Source organism: Gossypium arboreum, chromosome 3 (assembly GCF_025698485.1).
Source record: "Gossypium arboreum isolate Shixiya-1 chromosome 3, ASM2569848v2, whole genome shotgun sequence".
Lineage (NCBI taxonomy): Eukaryota > Viridiplantae > Streptophyta > Magnoliopsida > Malvales > Malvaceae > Gossypium > Gossypium arboreum.
Window position 1 is genome coordinate 129,047,685 of NC_069072.1, and position 7,376 is coordinate 129,055,060.

Sequence of the window (7,376 nt, forward strand, 5' to 3'; positions counted from 1 at the left end):
AGGGTAAAACGATAATTATGTAAATCGGGGGTAAAATAGTAATTCTGTAAATTGAGGGTGAAACGGTAATTCTGTAAATCGAGGGTAAAACGATAATTATGTAAATCGGGGGTAAAACGGTAATTATGTAAATTAGGGGTAAAACGGTAATTCTATAAATCGAGGGTACTTTGGTAATTGTACAAGTCGAGGGTATTTCAATAATTTTACAGGTCGAGGGTATTTCAGTAATTTCACAAATTAGGGGTATTTTGGTAATTTTACAAACTAGGGGTATTTTGATAATTTTACAAACTAGGGGTATTTTGGTAATTTTATAAACCAAGGGTATTTTAGTAATTTTACAAAGTAGAGTATTTTGGTAATTTTGTAAACCAAAGTATTTTAAATAGGGATAAAAATACGAATGGGCCTAAAGCCCTTTCTCAGCCCAAATGGGCCCACACGCTCGTGTGGCCCTTTTAGCCCAAATCTAGCCACAAATATGAGATTCACCTAGCCTAGTCTAATATTTACTACACAATCAAACAACTTATCCAATTGGGCCCGTAGGCCCGTTGGGCCCACATGGCTCCTTTCAGCCCATCGCGACCCGAAGTAGCCATCCTACAGCCTAGAGTATTGAGAAATACACACGATAGGAGATCGAGTTAATCCACGCCCGAGCACTCTTAATGACGCCCAACCCAAACGAGCACGCCATACAAATGAAAGGGATCACCAAGAAAGGTACCTCTACTCTCCTCATGGTTCTCTCTATTTAAAGCCACCAGCATCCACTCTTATGTTAACTTCCGATGTGGGATCCTCCAACATTAGAGTTTAAATTCAACACCAACTCTTGCCGCCCCATTAGCAAAATAAATGCTCTTTGCTTGCCATGGGATTCGAACCTATGCCTTCCTTAAATGCTCCACACGCTACTTGCCACTAAGCCACAAGGCTTTTTGTGTCATATTTTATCCCCAATTAATTATAAGGTCTAAAGGCCAAAGTCCGTGTTCCCTTTAAAAAAACAAAATAAATTGCAAGAGCCAAGGCTTGAACCCAGGCTCCCATACAACCTTAATGACGCCACAACCACTAGACTACAAGCTTCCTTGTGTCATTTATTTAACACAATAATTTAAAAACCCTCATCCAAGCATCCAGGTTTTTTTTCACTTAATACCAAAATTTTTGCTAAAGCCCAAGTTTGAACCCAAGATTTCTCTAACACTTCTCAGGGCCATTAACCACCAAAGCGGACATTTAATTGTGTCATTTCATTGCACAATTAAATACCTATATACAACCTCCTTACGGACCCCCACTTAAGGCCCAATACTTCTAGGCCCAAATTCGGGGTGTTACAATATAAGTTGGGTTGAATTATGTATTTGGTAAGTTTTATGATGTATATAATGCTTATGTGATGGCTTGGTTATGGGATGTTGAAATGGCAAGTTTTATGGCATGATATAGGTGTTAAGATGATAAAGATGAAATACATTTAGAAGTTATGCAAACTTAATGATTTTAGCATATTGAAATGATATGTTTTGGTTATGGAATTGAGTAATTGAGATGGTTGTGTATAGATGACATAATATATGCACAAATTGGTTGGTTTTGGTTGTTTATATGTGTGTTGAAATGGTACCATTTAGGTTAATTTATCTGCATGAGAAAAAGGTGGGCAAATTGGATTTTCAAATGGCCTATTTTGGTCCACACAGACAGAGACTCAGGTGTGTGTCTCAACCGTGTGTGACACACGATCATGTTACACGGCTGTGTGTCCCCTAGGGTACCCTTTGAATTAAGGTCAGTATACCCTACAGTTTTGACATGGCCTAGACACATAGGCATGTCTACTGGTAGTGTATGGCACATGGGCTAGCACATGGGCATGTGGCCGGCCGTGTGATCCAAGTCAGTAACCTCCCCAGTTTTCCCACGGCCATGGCACACGGGCATGTCCTCGGCCGTGTGGTACAAGTTAGTATATATGCCTTGTTTTCACACGGCCTGTGATGGGTGTGTTTGGTGGTCGTGTGAGGCACACGGCCTGTTCACATGAGCATGCGACTCTTAAAAACTTGAAAATTTTCTATGTTTCTTAAAGTTTACAAAATTTATCGGTTTAGTCCCGAACTTCATTTAAGCATGTTTTAAGGTCTCGTAGGACCTTATAAGGGACAAAATGATTGTGATGAATGGGTTAGAATTATGATTGCATAAATGTATGATTTATGTTGTGTATTGATTGGTAATGCCTCGTAACCCTATTCCGACAACGGATACAAATTAGGGGTGTTACACACACGGTCGTGTGAACCACACAGTCTGGGGCAATTAGGCCATATGGGCCACATGAACGTGTGTGAGACCCTATGCCAGGCCGTGTGGGCCTAAATTCTAATATTTTCCCCTAGGATCGTATTCATCGTATGAGTTGAATGTAGGCCTTTTCTAGGGTACATATGATACAAATTATGCTATAAACCATGATTTCTAATGTTTTGTTAGCATTAAATACGATTTATTTATGCATGATTAATAAGTTGAATGCTAAGTATGATCTGTTATTTGTTAAGGATGATCTGAATCTGCTATAAAAAGCATCTATGTCATATGCATTTCTCATATTTGTTAGTTCTGCATCTACATTGGGGTGGGAATTATGTTTATGGAGGAAGTGTGGGCAATTTAATCTATCTGTCATATTTGGTGGCTCAGCCATATATACATATATATATATATATGTATATATATGTATATAAATATGTATATATATGTATATATATATATATATTTGTTTCTAGCGGATTACCGCCTAATGATCTGGAAGCTAGACTGCAAATATTCTGAAAAGTGACATATAGTCATTTAGCGGTGTGTAGGGTTGGATGGGTATTAAATACCCTATATGGTGTGTAGGGATGATCAGAGATGGCGTGTAGGGATGATTGGAGATGGTGTGTAGTGAATGGGGTAGGATTTTAATTATGTATCTGATATGCTCTGATTTTTTTTCTGTTTATGAAATATGTCGGGCTGAAATATGAAAACATATATAAAATTGTATCTGATGAATTTTATTATTATATGTTACACACTGAGCTTGTAAGTTCTTTCTCTATTTGTTTGATTCTCAGGTAATCCTTATACTTAGGCGGGTTAGTGCAGCAGGAGCTCGATTATTTATTTTTGTTATGTATCTTTGAATTATTTTGTTCGTACAACTTCAAACAGAAAAAAAAATTGTTCATGCAATTCTATCAAAAAATATAATCTGTAAAATAACAACAATAAATTTAAATTCCATGTATTTTATCAATCCCTATGCAAAATGGTTGTGAGAGATATTAACATGATGTTTAATCCTTATTGGTATCTTGTATTTTTACAGGACTTATTAAATATATTAATATGATCGTTTTTATAATTAAACTAAATAAAATTTATTTTCAATATCATTAAGTACACCTTTTTAGATTATTATAAAGTACACTTGTTTTTCTTTAAATTTTCTGTTATACCTAACAAAATCTTAAATGGTGAATTAATCGTCTTATATTAACTTCCGTTTTATTGGTAACTTGTATTTTTATAGAGTTATTAAATTTATTAACATGTTCATTTTATAAATAAAATATATTTCAATATCATTAAGTACACCTTTTTAGATTATTATAAAGTACTCTTGTTTTTCTTTAAATTTTCCGTTATACTTAACAAAATCTTAAATGGTGAATTAATTGTCTTATATTCCGTTTTAGATCTCAACCAGACCTATTTATACATTCTAATTGGGCATGGGTTTTTTTAACTTTTATTTTACAAATATCTTAATTTAACATTTTAGTTTACCTTAACAATGGCTTTCCTTAAGCATTTCTTCTCATTTCTAATGTTGATGATTTACTTGACTTCAGTGATGACCGATATGCAAATACACATTGATAGTTCAATCACTTACCAAAATTCACCATTCTACGATGATATCAATGGTGCAGGCCCATGTGTAACTGTATATATAATTTTTTTGCATATACCTTTGACACATATTACAAAAGATTTTTTTTCTCCACATGCATTAATAATTCAGGTCTTGGATAAACTAAATTAATACTTCTAAATTTATTTCAAATTGTGTGCTTTTAAGTTATGACTCATCTTAGGTGATGTATTTAAAATGCGGTGATGTTAATAAATAAAACTATATAGGTCAAAATTGTTAAATCTTTGGTTTTCAATTGATTGGTTCATTTAAACGAGATCTTAAATATTTAAAGAATGATTTAAATGTTAAATCAAAATTAGATTTAGTAAATAATATATAATAATATGTATATAACTTAATACGTATACAAAATGTAATCAAATTAACTTTAGATTGGGACTTTGCTATTTTAACGAGACATAATTAAAAATGGAAATTGATTTCGAAATAATAACTAATGTGGTTGTTTAATTTTAATATCTATAGATGTAGAAGGAGACAAGCCGGTGGCTAAATCAGATGCAAAATCAAAATGTTGCAATAACCATCTTGAACTTGGGAAATGTATTCCTGGGGAAGATGATAACCCTGACAAAGATGGAAAATGTTTGAATTACTGCATTGTTGATTGTGAGAGAGGAGGTGTTTGTAAACTAATGTCGGATGGTCACCATGAATGTCATTGTGCTTGTTAATTTCCTATTTTCATCCAAATAAACTAATAAATCATGTATTGATGTAGTTATGAGATAATTGATGCTTATATTTTGTAGAATATGTAAGAAGCCATACACTATTTTGTGAAAACTATGTTAAAAATAAGTTTTTTTTATCATTTCAAATTTGGGAGGGGATAGGCAATGTTGCAGATAAAAATGTTTTGAAATCCCGCCCTACAAGTGACACAAACTCAAACAGTTTGTGTTTGCTAACAAACAATGACTTTATCACTTCAACTATGTTAAATATGACTCCTATTTTCAGTCAAATTTGAAAAATAGTCTTTCAGTTAAACTCTATTTACTTATTTCAATCAAACACTGATTAGTTTAGATTATTTTATTATTATTTGATCTATGAATCTAGCCTATAAATAGGCTCTTTTACAGCCTTAGAAAATACACCCATTAGAGATTAGAACTCATAACACATTTAGAGAATTTTGTGTTTACGTTTTGTGGGTTCTTTGTTTTCGGATTTTCGGGGTTTAGTTTTTATCTCCATCTTTTGTACTCTTCGTTCTTTTGCCATTATAGTAAAATTATCTTTGCCCGTGGTTTTTTATCCTCTTTGGAGGGGTTTTTCCACGTTAAATTTGTGTGTTCAATTTCTCAATTTATTCTGCTATTTTCTTGTTCGTTACTTAATCGGGTTAAAATCCTAACAAATGGTATCAGAGCTAGTTTAATTTTCATAGATCAGCCCGTTCAGATATGGCAACAACAAGGTTTGAAACTGAGAAGTTCGATGGTGAGACAAATTTCAATCTGTGGCAAGTTTGGATGATGGCAATTCTAGTTCAATCGGGCTTGAAAAAGGTTGTTATCGGGAAAAAGCCTGAAAATCTAAATAAAACAAAATAGGAAGAGCTTGATGAAAAGGCTTTGTCTGCAATCCAGTTGTGCCTCGCGAATACAGTTAGAAACTCATCCGCCTTGTGGAAAAGGTTAGAAACTCTTTATGTGACTAAGTCTCTGGCTAACAGTTTAGTGTTGAAACAACGTCTATTTACGTTTCGCATGAACGAAGGTGAGCTTGTTAGAGATCACATCAGTCAATTCATTACTCTTTTAAATGATTTAAAGAATGTTGAGGTTCATATTGATGATGAAGATCAAGCTATGCTATTATTGTGCTCTTTATCCCCTTCATACAAGTCTTTTAGGGAGACCCTGATTTATGGCAGAGACAAACTCTCATTCGAAAATGTGAAGGGTCATTTGTTAAGTAGAGACAAACTCGACAATGGGCTTCATTTGGATAGCAAGACAGATAGGCAAGCTTCCGTTTTGGTAGCATCAAAGAAACGAGATAAAAGGTGTTGCTATTGTAAAAAGTTAGGTCACGTCAAAGCAGATTGTTATAAACTGCAAAATAAAAAAGCTGCTGAGAGTAACGAGGAAGATGTAGCTGGTGCCAATTTGGCCGATGAAAATGGGGATGATTTCTTGTTAGTGTCAACAAATGATAACACCAAGCTCACGTCCGAGTGGATCCTAGATTCAGGATGTTCTTTCCACATGTGTCCCAATAGAGAATGGTTCTCCACATACAGTTCGATTGAAGGTGGAGTTGTGCACATGGGAAACAATTCATCTAGTAAGGTAATTGGTATTGGTACTGTTAAAATTAAGATGCACGATGGGACGATTAGGACACTCTCAAATGTCAGGTATGTACCTGATTTACGAAAGAACACCATCTCCTTAAGTATTTTAGACATGAAAGGATGCAAAATCAATATAGAGTCGAGTGGTATTAAAGTATCTCGTGGAGCTCTCATTTTGTTAAAAGGTAAAAGAACCGGCAGTCTTTATATTCTGGAAGGTTATACAGTGACCGGTGAAATCGGACGTCCCTCGTCCGTTACGGAGTTGAAGTCAACTTGTTTGGAGTGGAGGCAACTTGGTCATAGGAGGGAAAAAGGTATGACTATTTCGTTGAAGAGAGGTTCTCTTTTGGATGCAGGTTTTTAAAAGTTAGGGCACTGTGTTCGTAAAAATCAAACCCGGGTTAGTTTTTGATTTGGCAGTATACAAGTTGAAGGCTAGAAGTCTTCCAGTTTCTAAGCATAAATTCGACTCAGTTAATTCCCTTCATAGTTCAAGATAGGCTCGTGGCGGGCTTTGGCAAAGATGGTGTTGTGGAAATACGAGTCAAGGTGGAGATTTGTTAAATATAACTCTATTTTCAGTCAAATTTGAAAAATAGTCTTTCAGTTAAACTCTGTTTACTTATTTTAATCAAACACTAGTTAGTTTAGATTATTTTATTATTATTTGATCTATGAATCTAGCCTATAAATAGGCTCTTTTACAGCCTTAGAAAATACACCCATTAGAGATTAGAACTCATAACACATTTAGAGAATTTTGTGTTTACGTTTTGTGGGTTCTTTGTTTTCGGGTTTTCGGGGTTTAGTTTTTATCTCCATCTTTGTACTCTTCGTTCTTTTTCCATTATAGTAAAATTATCTTTGCCCGTGGTTTTTTATCCTCTTTGGAGGGGTTTTTCCACGTTAAATTTGTGTGTTCAATTTCTCAATTTATTCTGCTATTTTCTTGTTCGTTACTTAATCGGGTTAAAATCCTAACAAACTATAACTTCAATGGTATATTTGACCTAATAATTCCAAGGATAAAATAAAAATAATTAAAATACAATATCA